Source organism: Pipistrellus hanaki, assembly GCF_964339955.1.
Source record: "Pipistrellus hanaki genome assembly, chromosome: 14".
Taxonomy (NCBI): domain Eukaryota; kingdom Metazoa; phylum Chordata; class Mammalia; order Chiroptera; family Vespertilionidae; genus Pipistrellus; species Pipistrellus hanaki.
The window spans coordinates 41,669,582-41,683,266 of record NC_140516.1 but is presented as its reverse complement, the minus strand read 5'-3'; positions in this window follow the sequence as shown (position 1 = coordinate 41,683,266).

Below are 13,685 nucleotides of genomic sequence, written 5' to 3'. Positions count from 1 at the left end.
GTTGGGAGATGTATAAACAAAGCTGACATGTCTACTGCAGGGATAGCCCTGGAAGAATAAGCCTTCACATACATTTGTCAAGACTGTTGTATGTATAAACTGTGAGCCCTGTTTTTACCCCCAACTAAATCCCATCAGCAGTGTTTGCTTTGGTCACTAATTAAGTTATATGGAAAGCTTAAATTCTGCTCAGGGCAGCAAAGCAACTCTTCCCCCTTCCCCCAACACCTTATAAGGATAGCATATAAAATAGCAGTAACTCACATGCCTGTTTTCTCCTCAGCTCACATTAACAAATCAAGGAGATTCCCACTGAGGCATGCAGAAAGCTCCCTCTAACAGATGCACACAGCGCATTCATAAATCATGATCATTATTAGAATTCTTAAACCAACATTCCGTGGTCAGGCATACTTCTTGTTATCAGTTCTGGAGTTAGCAATATTGCACATACAAAACACTGATGATGAAATTGCTATAGTTCACTAGTTGCCCAAAATTACTAGGAACATAATCATTGGTTTAGAACCCAGTGGAGAGAAATCTGACTTGCAAAGTATCCCTGGAGACAGGGTGCCGTTAATAAATGCATTCAGGTCTTCCTCATGCATGGGACCCTCGCGCAGAGCAGGGTGGCTCTAATTGTTTCCTGTGTCTGTGCATATGCTCCTTGTTCTATTCCAATGTTTGCCAACTGTGCCTGTGAATTCATATGCTATTATTTTTTTTAGACTGTGCACAGCAAAGTCACTTAGACATAAGCTGGGATTTGAGGAACCGATAAAATTGTGTCATTCTAAGAACTGTGCATTGTATAGCAGATGCCGAGAGCTGAACTTTCCACCCATATAGTCCCAGAAAATTAGTGGAAGCCATAAATATGACGTTGATGATATCAGCAAACACCACAAATCCAAATGTAAGTTTTCAGGGATGACACAGTTACATCAAAGTTTTAGTACCATCTGAATTTGTTAGGCACCCCATTCTTAATTTTAATTGAGATAAAAATGGTTTTTTTGTCTAGTCTAGCTTTAACTGCATAGGGAACATATGTTTTAAAAATCGTATCAATAGTTTATATGAAAATAAAAATAATGTGACATGTGTAAGCCATCCATCCTCACTCAGTCTATAAACACCTAAATTATTTTTACTTTAACTTAAAAATTTTTGTTTCAGAAATATCCTTGTACCTTTAAATATTTATGGCGAGCACTTAACATATTACAGGATTATTTGTGTCAATGCATTTTTCTTTGGAAGGATGATGTCTTTGAAGTTTCTTAACAAAACATTGTTATTCAACCTCCTCATGCCTCCACTATTTGTCAAGTGAATATGTAGTTAAAACAATGGGAAAGGGGCATTATTTACTCAATAAACCTTTACAGCTCATGGAAAGGCTCTATATTTAGTTGTTACCAGAGGAAAGGTGCTTACAGCATGGAAGCTTACTGAAATTATCTTTGATGGACTTTGTTCTAAGAGAACTGAAGTATCTGTCTCTAGCAAAGGACCGTTTCTGAAATCATTTGGCCATGAGCATAAATTGTCATTTGTTTTTCAAACTGTCAGAAAGGGAGGAGATGGTACTTCTTGCTTTTGCTTAGAGTGGGCTCTTTGTATTAGTAGGCTAGATTTTGCTGTTCTTTTAGTAAGACATCATGGCCCCTTTAAAATAGCCCTTTTGTATCACAATTGTTCCTTTCCCTGAATCAATAGAATTAGAACACTGGTACACAATGAAGTGTGCATTCTTTTATCTTAAGCCAAAAGATGCACAATGCCGAAACCTTCCTTTCAGTCTTTGTCAAAATAGTCCCAGGCAACTGTAATCAAGTGCAGAAACTCAAGTGGGAGTTAGTTTAAAAAAATTAAAATCTTTAGAGACATGTTCTCCCCAGGGTCTTAAAACGTATTCTAGCCTCCTATCTGGAGAATTGTTAATTCTATTAGAATCACAGTGCATAACTCTCGGCCAGGTCACCTTGTCCTTGTTTTGTAATCTGTATCTAATTCTTGCCCTTTTCCTTGTGTAGAAGGGGCTCATTCTTCAATGAAAAATAAATAAAGTCCTGAGGTGTCCTAGTCTTGCTAACACATTCTGTTCTTGTTTTCTTTAAATCACCACCTCAAAGCAAATTGTGGGTAGAAGGGCTATGTGAGTCACTGAAGAATATCACTGGAGAGATTTTCACTGAATGCTGCAGATGATAAGTGTGAGAAAAATTACTGTCCCACAAAATTAAAGCCTGCTGGCTAGTAGTCGGTACTTACTATAATCAGAACTTTACTGTTTCACCCCTTCTAGGAAACAGAGACCATCTAAACTTTAATGTTGAGAGGTAATTCAAATGATACCTTTTCAATGATGAGTGTTGGATTCATCTAATGGAAAAATCTTGACTCACATGATTAAGGATATCTTTGCTAGATAACAGGAAAATTCATGTAGTAAATATTGGAGGTAAACAGAGGCTGAGATAACGTAAAACAGATACTGCACTGGTTATTTATATATACTTGAGTGTATTTTATGCATAGAAACTTAATTTTTTACATACTCTAAAGGAGCATCTTATCTTAATAACATATATCTATATACACTAATAAAAGAGAAACATGCAAATTGACCATACCACTGCTACGCCAACAAGCCACACTCACAAGCCAATCAGGAGCGAGTATGCAAATTAAACCAACCAAGATGGCTGCAGCCATGGAGCGGGCAGGAGGCTTGGGTTTCCCCGCCAATGGAAGAAGTCAAGCTTCCTGCCTTGGCTGGCTCTGGCCTCTGCTCAAGGCTATAAAGTTTCAATTATTAATAAATCCCAGATACCAAGGTGTCTGCTTGGGTCACCAGGGGGTGTGGCCAGCCTGCAAACCACAACAGGTCTCTTGTGCAGGACATCCCACACCCCAAGGGAACCCCAACCTGATCCAGGACACCCTTCGGGGCAAACCAGCCAGACCCCACCCATCCACCAGGCCTCTATCCTATCTAATAAAAGAGTTATATGCAAATTGACCATCACTCCAACACACAAGATGGCTGCCCCCATGTGGACACAAGATGGCTGATACAAGATAGCCTGCAAGGTAGGGAAGTTGAGAGGGATCGGGCCAGCAGAAGAGGGCAGTTAGGGGTGACCAGGTCTATAGGGGAGAGCAGTTGGGGGGACCAGGACTGCAGGAGAGGGCAGTTAGGGGTGACTAGGCCTGCAGGGGAGTGCAATTAGGGGCAATCAGGCTAGCAGGGGAGTGGTTAGGGGTGATCAGGAAGGCAGGCAGGTGAGCAGTTGGGAGCCAGCAGTCCTGGATTTTGAGAGGGATGGTAGGATCAGGTCTAAATGGGCAGTCAGACATCCCTCACGGGGTCCCAGATTGGAGAGGGTGCAGGCTGTGCTAAGGCACACATCACACCCTGTGCACGAATTTTATGCACCAGCCCTCTAGTATATATATATATATAATACCCTAATATGCAAATAGATTGAATAGCAGAATGACCAGCAGAACAACCAGTCACTATGATGCTCACTGACCACCAGGGGCCAGATGTTCAATGCAGGAGCTTCTCACAAGGCAAGTGTCACTCAGCCAGAAACCTGGCTCATGGCTGGCAAGTGCAGTGGCAGTGGCAAGAGCCTCTCCTGCCTCTGCAACAGCACTAAAGATGTCCGACTGATGGCTTATGGAGCTGAAGCCATCAGTTGGACATCACCTGATGGCTCCTGGACTGCGAGAAGATCCAGGCCAGGCTAAGGAACCCCTTGAGTGCACGAATATCATGCACCAGGCCTCTGGTGTCTGATAAGTGTAAAAGTAGTGAGAATATTAAAAGATCTTATAGGAAAAGCCTAAATTAATGATGAAAATGAACCTATAGTAATTTTAAAAAATTAGATGACACATAAGGCACACACATGGAGTGTTTGATAGGAGCTTGAATTTGATCCAGGATTGAGTGTGTCCATGATCAGCTGCATAAGAAGCTGCCAGGCATCCAGCCCACATGACTGGCACTCTGCCTCTCTTTGTTGTGAAGATTTTCCCACTATGTCTGTTGAAGGTTAATATAGTGTCACATCCTATATCAAATTCCGAGGAGTGAAAATAAGCAACCTGGGGGTTTCTCCTTAAAGTAAAGATTACACATTTTCAATGCCATGTGATACAAATATGATTATTCAGAAAAATATACCAGAAAAACATCAGCCAAGTTTTTAAAAATTGACATTTAGGGGTATTCCTAGAAGCCATTAATATTTTCATTAATTAACTGTCTGCTGCATGAATGGTAATTCTTCTCTACTTTGGCTACATTTTCTTTTATTACCACCTCTCATATGTCATGCTTTATAATATAATTTCTCTAGGAAGAATAGAAAGACAATTTAGTCTTCCTTCTATCATGGTGTATCAAGACTATTACTAATAGATGATAAAGGTTTCAAGCCTCATGCCCAGTGTTAGAATTATTATCAAGCTTCTTTTATACATGACCTATAAGATTTTAGGTTATTTCAAATGTTCTTAAGCGTGACTAAAATTACATAATCATTGAAGCAATTATACTCTAACCAGTTTGGCAATGACATTTTTGTTGTCATGATGTATTATAAATTTTATCATCTTCATCTAGGTCAGCAATTTGTTTCAAATGGCAAAAAATAGAAACCTTTTCCAATGCATTTAAGTGATTTACTTCTGTTCATTAACTGGATTACCAATAGTTAAGAGCTTATTCACTCATTACATTATTCAGAAAAAAATAATCTGAATATAAGGTGCACACAAAAGCAAGGCAAATGGATTTCAAATGATCATTACATGGTATTAAGTCATATAATTATATTACCAAATATTCCTGATGCTACATGTATTTACTAATGAATGTAGTTGGATGTTCTATAGTGGCACATTTGTCTTTTCACACCTTTTCATTTTGAAGTGGTATTCCCTTGCTACCCAAATCACTATGACTCTCTTAGGACAAGATGTTTCAGATATACTTTATGCATCTCATATATTGGGATGCACAAAGCTTATGAATATACATAAATACTTGTGGCTTTTATAGTGCTTATGAAGTTTTGTGCCTTAAAATACAATCATTTTATTAAAAGTAAGTATGGTGTGCTATTTTGTATATTATCAGTATTGTTGAGTATATATTTCATAAGTATAAACTTTTGATTGGTAATAAAAATATGAACCAATCACATACACTTCAACATGCCTAAAGATTAGAAGAATGTTTCACAGGCTGATTTCTGGTCTGTATATTAAAATCATTTTTTTCTTCATGATATATGTGCTGTTAGGACCCAACATTGAACAACACCATCATATTTCCATATAAGCTCTATCCATGCACTGTTGTGTCCCAGCACCAGTGGCATTGGTATAAAACAGTGGTCAGCAAAATCATTAGTCAACAGAACCAAATATCAACAGTACAATGATTGAAATTTCTTTTGAGAGCCAAATTCTTAAACTTAAACTTCTTCTAACATCACTTCTTCAAAATAGACTAGCTCAGGGTGTGGTATTTTGTGGAAAAACCACACTCAAGGGGCCAAAGAGCTACATGTGGCTTACGAGCCACAGTTTGCCAACCATGGGTATAAGGGATGGTAGGGCTATTCCTAGAAGCCATCCCTGCAGTAGGACGACCAGGAAAGACAAAACTAAACACAGGTGACTGCAAGCCTCATCGATGTATCCCACCAATCTAAAACATAATGCACCTTCATTTCAATGTCCCTAGCTTCACTACGGCCCCCAAAGGCTCATGGGTATTCCAAGATCAATTGATGAGAAGAAAGGGTGAGTGAGAGAGCAAAATCAGAGTGGAGAAAGACAGTGGTCTTTTTAAAAAAATATATTTTATTGATTTTTTACAGAGAGGAAGGGAGAGGGACAGAGAGTTAGAAACATCGATGAGAGAGAATCATTGGTCAGCTGCCTCTTGCACACCCCCCACCGGGGATGTGCCCTCAACCAATGTACATGCCCTTGACCGGAATCGAACCCGGGACCTTTCAGTCCGCAGGCCGATGCTCTATCCACTGAGCCAAACCAGTTTTGGCAAGACAGTGGTCTTAACCTTGTGGTTCAAATGCCTTATTTCTGTGAAGTTTATAAAAGAACTATAAAATCATGAAAACACCTGACCAGACCTTCTCAGGGTCTTGGGAGAGATGCATGTCAATCAAGGATTCTGATACTTAGGCTTCATGGCTTCATGAGAAATTTAACTCTGCCTTATTTCTCAGCCACCATACTGAAAGCAAGCTCCCAGTGTTATCAGGCACAGAGTTGTGCTTCCTGGTTGCTTCCCGAGAAAAGGTCAACTCATTATCACACTCTGGCTGCAGGCTCTAGAATCAAGACCACCCCTTTTAATCCAAACTGACCTCCCAAGTTTCACTGCACCAGTAGAAATACATGAGAAAAACAACCATCCCTTGTTTTCATTATGGAGAATTCCAGAAACCCACAAAAGCTGCATGTGTGTTTTCTTAGTTTCTTCCACACTCATTCTCAAAGTCTATAAGTACTATAGCTACTAAGGACTGTTTTATAGCACATTAAAAATCATCAAAAGGAGATTAACGTATTGAACACAGCTTTAGCACATTTAAAATTGGCATATTTTGAAAAAAAATATTTTATTCGAAATTTCAGCAATTGAAAAGTATGGCAAATCATAAACTGCATTTAGGTATTTCTTTTCTTATAGACTTATGTTCATCAAAACAAAACACTGATAAAATGAAAAGAAAGCCACAGTCTGAAACTAAATATTCCCAGTACATTTATCTAACAAAACACCTGTATCCAATAGATAAAGAGCATGGCTGTCCATAACAAGAATACAAACTCAACTCCTAAAAATTGAAAAAAATATATTTTAACAAACACTTAAAAGCAAGATATACTAATGGCAATAAGCACATAAAAAAATCCCTGTAGGGCCTATATCACTAGCCACCAGGGAAATGCTAATTAAAACCAATGAGGCAGTGCCCTGGGCGGTCCGAGATCTATCTCTTGCTTTAACAGTGATTGGATGGAACACACCCAGGAACACCCCTTTTTTCAGCCTCAGGCCACTGTTTTTAGTCTTATCCAGTTGCTACCTCAGAACCATCTCTGGGACCAGCCAACATACTGGGTTTTTTTTACCTTAACTCCTCATTGCCAAACAACCGTGAACTCTCAAATTTCTCAAAATCATGCCATTGAACTGGAGGCTGCGATCACCAGCTTGGCCAGCCTGCCTTTGTGGGCCTCCCACACCTACCTCTCTCTGGACTTCTATTTTGACCTTGACGATGTGGCTCTGGAGGATGTGGGCCACTTTTCCGCCTGTTGTGGAGAAGAAGCGTGAGGGCAAAGTTGCCAAACCAGTGCAGTGGCCACATTCTCTCCAGGACGTGCTGAAGCTTCCCAAAATGAGTGGGTAAAACTCAGGACACCATGCAAGACTCCAGGGGACCTGACCCAGGTCTTTTTGGAGCTGCCTGCCCTGGGTTCCACCAGCACAGCCCCTCAGCTCCTTAACTTACTGGAGAACCACTTCCTGGGTGAGCAGTTGAAACTCATCAAGAAGATGAGCAACATCTGATTAACATCCACAGGCTGGGCTGGGCCCCAGGCTGGGCGAGTGTCTCTTCGCAAGGCTCATCCTCAAGCATGACTAGGAGCCTTCGGAGTCCAGAAGCATTTGAGAGGCCTCTCTGCCTCCCCTGGTGTCTGGCTTTTCCCTGAGCCTCTTCCTGAAATCACTAGCCATTCTTTTAACCACCCTGAAGCTCTCTCCCATGCATTGGACCAAATAAAACAATAAAGCTTTTTGCAGCAAAACAAACAAACAAACAAACAAAACCCGCCTACAAACAATGAGATGCTCTTACATGCTTCCTAAAATGGCTGAAATTAAAATGAAAGTCAATGCCAAACATTGGTAATGATATGGAACAACTAAAACTCTCATATATTGTTAGTGAGAGTATAGATCAAATACATATTTTTACATGTGTGTGTATGTTTAAATCTGATAGTTTCTTATAAAAATAAACATGACTAACCTATGACCCAGCCATTCCATTCCTAAACACATTCACAGAAAGACATGTATGAGAATGTTCTATAAAACCATTTTAGGAAATAACTAAAATTTGCAAACAACCCAAGTGTCCATCAATGGGTCAATGAATAAATGAACTGTGATGCACTCATACAATTGGTTACAATTTTTGCAATAAAAAGAAATAAGCCAATGGTTCTTGCAACAACATGCACATATCTAGGAAGCCAGTGCTGAGCAAAAAAGACCAGACACAAAAGAGTGCATACTCAAAGATTCCATAAACAAACAAAATTGAAGAACAGGCAAAACAGAACAGTGGTTGTCATGGAAGTGGTCTGTTTAGAAGATGACTGAAAAATGGCATGAGGGAACTTTCTGGTTTGATGGAAATTTATTATATTTTGATTTAGGTGCTGATAACAAGGATGCATACATTTTCAGCCCTGATCACATTGTACATTTAAGGTCTGCGCTTTTTATTATATACAATGTTAGGCTTCAATAAAGAAGAAAATGCATTTGCCTTGGCCAGCCTAAACAGTTCCTAGTCTCCTTGCACTCACCAACAAATGCATGGATGCCTTTGAGATAGCAGCCTGCTTGTAAGAGAAAAAACTTCAGCTTACAATTTTCCAGAAGGTGCAGAATGATGAACAGAAGCCTAATTTTTATTTTACTAGCTTAAATTTATCACTGCAACATGTGCCCTCTAACTAGAATGTCTAGAGTGGCACCTGTCAGCAATACTTCAGTTCTGTTCTACTAGCACTTAATCCTCAGGGGGGAAATATAACCAACAGAACATAGCATGAATCAGGACCTTGTTCTCTCTCTGAAAGGGATATTGGGGAAGAATAAAAAAGAGAAAATGGCAAAGTTAAATTTACATCTTTAAAAAAATGTCACAAAAGACTAAAATACTCTCAGAGACTTACACAATTATGCTACCACAGTAGTCAGAATTATTTAAGATCAGGGAATTCTCTAATGGCAGAGGTCTTGGTCATTATTTTGAGGAATATACTAATGGAGGTTTCTCTATGTTGCCAACCATATCTCTATTTCTTAAGACTATTTAAATAATATTTTTATTGCTAGAAATCCTACATTGGAAAATGCCATTTTAAATTGCAAGTAAAATCGGGCTGCCCTGATAAAAACAGGAATTTATGAGTTCCATCTTTCAAAATTCTGCCCTGACTTGAAAAATAGAATTGAAATGAATGACTCAGTCTTTGGTTTAGAAACCATGAAAGAAAGGGAGATTGTTAACAGAGATATTTAGAGAAACAACCTAGGGCAACCTTTGTATTGTGTTAGCTCAATAAAGAAAAAGTTGGTATAGATTTCCATAACATTTAAGATAAATTTATATTTATTTTATATCCCATAACCATAAGTCACATTTTTCTGATGATTGACTAAAGAAAGATCTTGGCTTGTTTGATTAGAAAAAGGCACCTGGAATCATACCATCCCCTTTTAGACTTAAGATTAAACAAAGAGATTTATAGTCTTAAAATGAAGAATAACATATCTTTTATTCATATTTACTTTAAAAATTAATTTTCATTTAATTTCAATTCATTGAGTTAGCTTTTCTCCAGAAAATTCAAAGTGGACAGCAAACAAGAAAGCCTAAGACCATGCTGATTTAATATAAAATTTATATGGAGCATCTACTATTTCTACTACTACCACTACTACTACTACCACCACTACTATAGACACACCTACAAACATACACACACACACACACACAAAGGTGAATACTGACATTTGCAGCAACTAGTATACTCAATGATTCGAGATTATGCAACACACGTCCTGTATTTTTCAAAATCTTGCAAATTCCTTTTAATTCTGGGATTCTGGAAAGGGATGCCCCACTATTCAAATGGAACAAAGATACCAATAGTGCTATTATTTGAGTACAATAATTCCTGGCTTCCTGTAGCAACAAATTAGTAAGATTCTTATCTGTAACACATTGGGTTCCCACACGAGGGGGAGGTGAAGTACTAGTTTATGTAGTAATTCAGGTATGTAAGCAATGAGAGGACACCAATCAGTATAAGGACCGTGGAGAGCACTGACCTTATTCCAAAGCAGTTGCTTTGGAAACCTTAAATAAAGAAAATGACCAGCTGCATAAGCCAGAAGGCACCCCAGTGGAGTTTAAAGAGATCCTTATCTCCTACAGCAAGGGGGCAGATTAAGCTGAAATTCATGCCCCAGATTTCACTGGAAAGGTAACAGAGCTGCAAAGGAGACTAAACATATAATATGACAAGCCTCTTATGTCAAATGTAGGGCTCTTATAGCAAGGCATAGTACCTGAGATCTGAATTGAGGACATTTGACTGACAAGGAGGAGAATGTTGAATCCCAGATTGCTCTGAATACAAGAGGCTGGCAGAAGCAGCCATTATCCCCTGGCAGAGAAAAACAAAACAAAATAGCTTTGCTTCGCCTGAAGGGCTTGCAAAGACCGCACCTGAAGCACCTACTTTCAAGATGATGCTTATTCTACTCCACAGTTATTTAAGGCCTTCAGATAATTATAGACAGGTTTCTGTAAAACCTGAACAGGAAATTATGCTCCCTATTGGAGCAGAAATAGCTTGTTCCTCAAAATAACTGAAGGGCCTGGGTGATGTATCCAAGAAGAAAGCAGAGGGAGAGGTATGGGGGTGGATCGTGAGGGTGAAGAGGGATGATATTCCCTGGGAGCATTCTTCCCTGACTCAGGAGTTAGTGTCACAGCAAAGACATCCTAGCATTCTACTGGGGTGGTTGGTGGCTCAAACAATAGATAAGGTAGAGGCACTGCAACAGCATTGCCAAAGTCTGCAGAAGGGGTCAGAAAACATAGGGAGGCAGGAATATTAGAATGGATTACCTGAAAATAGAAAAACAAACACTTGACAAAATTCCCTAGAAGGCCCTACAAATATACCCCTTCATCAAGACAATAAGGAAGACCTTGATGGTATATTAGAACTCTTCAGAAAAACAGAACCAATGAGCTATATACACATATCTAATATGTAATAAATACTTATATAACTTAAAAAAAATATGTGTGTGTGTGTGTGTGTGTGTGTGTGTGGATTTACTATAGGAATTAGTTAATGTGTATATAAAGGCCATAACTCCACAATCTTTCAATTATTTGAAAACTGGAGAGCCAGGAAAGCTGTTGGTATAGTTCAGTCCAAGTCCAAGGGCCTGAGAGCCAGGGGACTGCTGGTCTAAGTCCCAGAGTTCAATTTCCCTGGAATTAGAAGGCCTGATGTAAAATAATAAGAATAGGTGCCAGATCAAGAAGAAAGATGATAATTTGCCCTTACTTGCCTTTTTGTTCTATCAAAGATTTGGGAGCAAGGAATAACATTAGCAGAATGTTTGGGAAGGTTCATTTGGTAATGATATATATCAAATGTGTAGATCTTGCAGGTAGTAAGATTACAAAAGTAGCTTTTTAAATAGTCCAGGCTTTAGACATCCAGATCCTGAATCAGCATAGGAAAGGGGGGAAAAATTAAATCACGAATTGATTTCAAATAAATCAGTTCCCACTGAGCTATTGCTATATTTAGGATGTAATGGAAGTTACTAAGGCACTACAAATTGTGCTCCAGATTTTACTCAGATAAATATATTTATGTCTATAGGTAATTGTTTATATTGAGAGGTAATTATTTTTAATGTATTTAGTGAGCCTTTATCTCTCAATATGCAAAGCTACTTTTTAAATTATATTTAGAGCTGAATGCATTTTCACCTCCAAATTCAACACCACTGTTTTCATTCTCTAGCCTTTAGGTAGAGTGCTCTACTTTGATACTAACGATGAGACTGGAGATATATTTAGAAAGTGGAAATTCATGAAGCATTTGTGTCTGTGCTCATGGTAGTATAGCAAGCAATTTTAAAGGTCACTTTTCTGAGAAGGCATATTCATTTTAAGGTAAGGAAGCAATAAATAGGTGGACAAATATTAGCCCCAGGTTTCTGGAGTTTCTAAATTGCTCCATCTTTTTTAAGTTGGATTCACTACAAATGCTTTATGGAAGGGATCTGGGAGTGACTAGGCCAATTGGTAGAGAACAAGATTAAAAAAAAAAAAAAAAAAGCTTCATGGAAATGGTTTATCTATGTCTTAAAACAATGAAGTCATTTGTTCTCTTGGGTTGTCCAGTAATTTATTTTGCCATGGCATGAAGTCTATAGCAATTGGCACTGGTTGAGTTTAGATCTGAAAGCCCTTTTAACCCCAAGGTCACCACAGCTTTCTTTGCTGCCTTAGAGTTAATGTAAGAGATCTGGGAACACTGTCCTTAGAAAGGCTTGCTTGTAATGTTGGCCCTCAGCTAGATCTAAGAACCTGGCTCTTGGAATTTCCCCCATCAAAAGCTACTAATAATCATGTCACTGCACCAGGCTGTTTGTGGAAACAACATGGTTTATGATGAACACTTGCTTATATCCGGGTATCTGGGATTTGGGTACATGGTAAACAGATGGTGCTTATATGACCAACTCCCCATAAAAACCTTGGGTGTTTATCCTTAATGGGCTTCCCTGGGTAGAAACATCAAACACATATAGCATTTTCGGTGCTGGAGAATGTTCACTGAAAACCTTTCACTGGAGGAAGGAGGAATAGGGAAGCCTGCGCATTGGTCCCTCCATACTCAGCTTGTGTCTTTCCCCTTCTGATGTGGCTGTGTATCCTTGCTGCTGCTCTACTGCAATGAGGCTTAGCTGTGAATACAACAATGTGCTGAGTCCCAAGAATCCTTCTCAACCAATCACCAAACTTGAGAGTGGTCTGTCTGGTCTTGGAGACCCCCAAGACAGTCCCAGTCTTCTCATAGATTTAATAAATCTGGCATTACATCATCTGTTTAAGTGAGACATAGCATTTTTTTGTATCCAGTTGAAGATCAGGGTGGCTGTGTTTTCATAGTGGGAATATAGATATCACTTAAAGAAAAAAAATAATATTAGCCCAAAGTACATGATTTATTCTTCTACCTATTTAGGCTGCGCAATGCTGTAATTATTTGCACACAAATGTTTAATTGCTTCGGTAATCTTCCTCGGCAATCTGCAGCCCCAGTGTATGGCATTCATTACAAGTACAGGTTGTGTAGTTCCCTCTCATTTGTTTGGAACGTGCTGCTTTTTGATTTCCCCAATTGAATGAGTGACTTGGTGTTGTTTTGTTACAGAAAAGGGTAAATAAATAATGCCAACTGGCCTTCTCCAAACCATCCATCATGCTTTACCACCTGTGTCATAATTATTTCTTATTTTCAGTACTGCTGAATGGTACTCAATTCCTCGCCTCGAAAACAACAACATTTCTCTTCTCCCCTGAACAGCATGACAAGAGCTGCTGTGAGCTTTTCCCAGGTCACCCTTTGGGTGGCTTTAGTGCTAGCTTTAGAACAAGTAGAAGTACGATTGGCAATCAGTCAAAACATGAATGTACAAAGGTATGCTACTACGATTGAAATGACTTCTTCTTCCCTCTCTCATGGAATTGCAATCAATTTATTTACCAAGGATA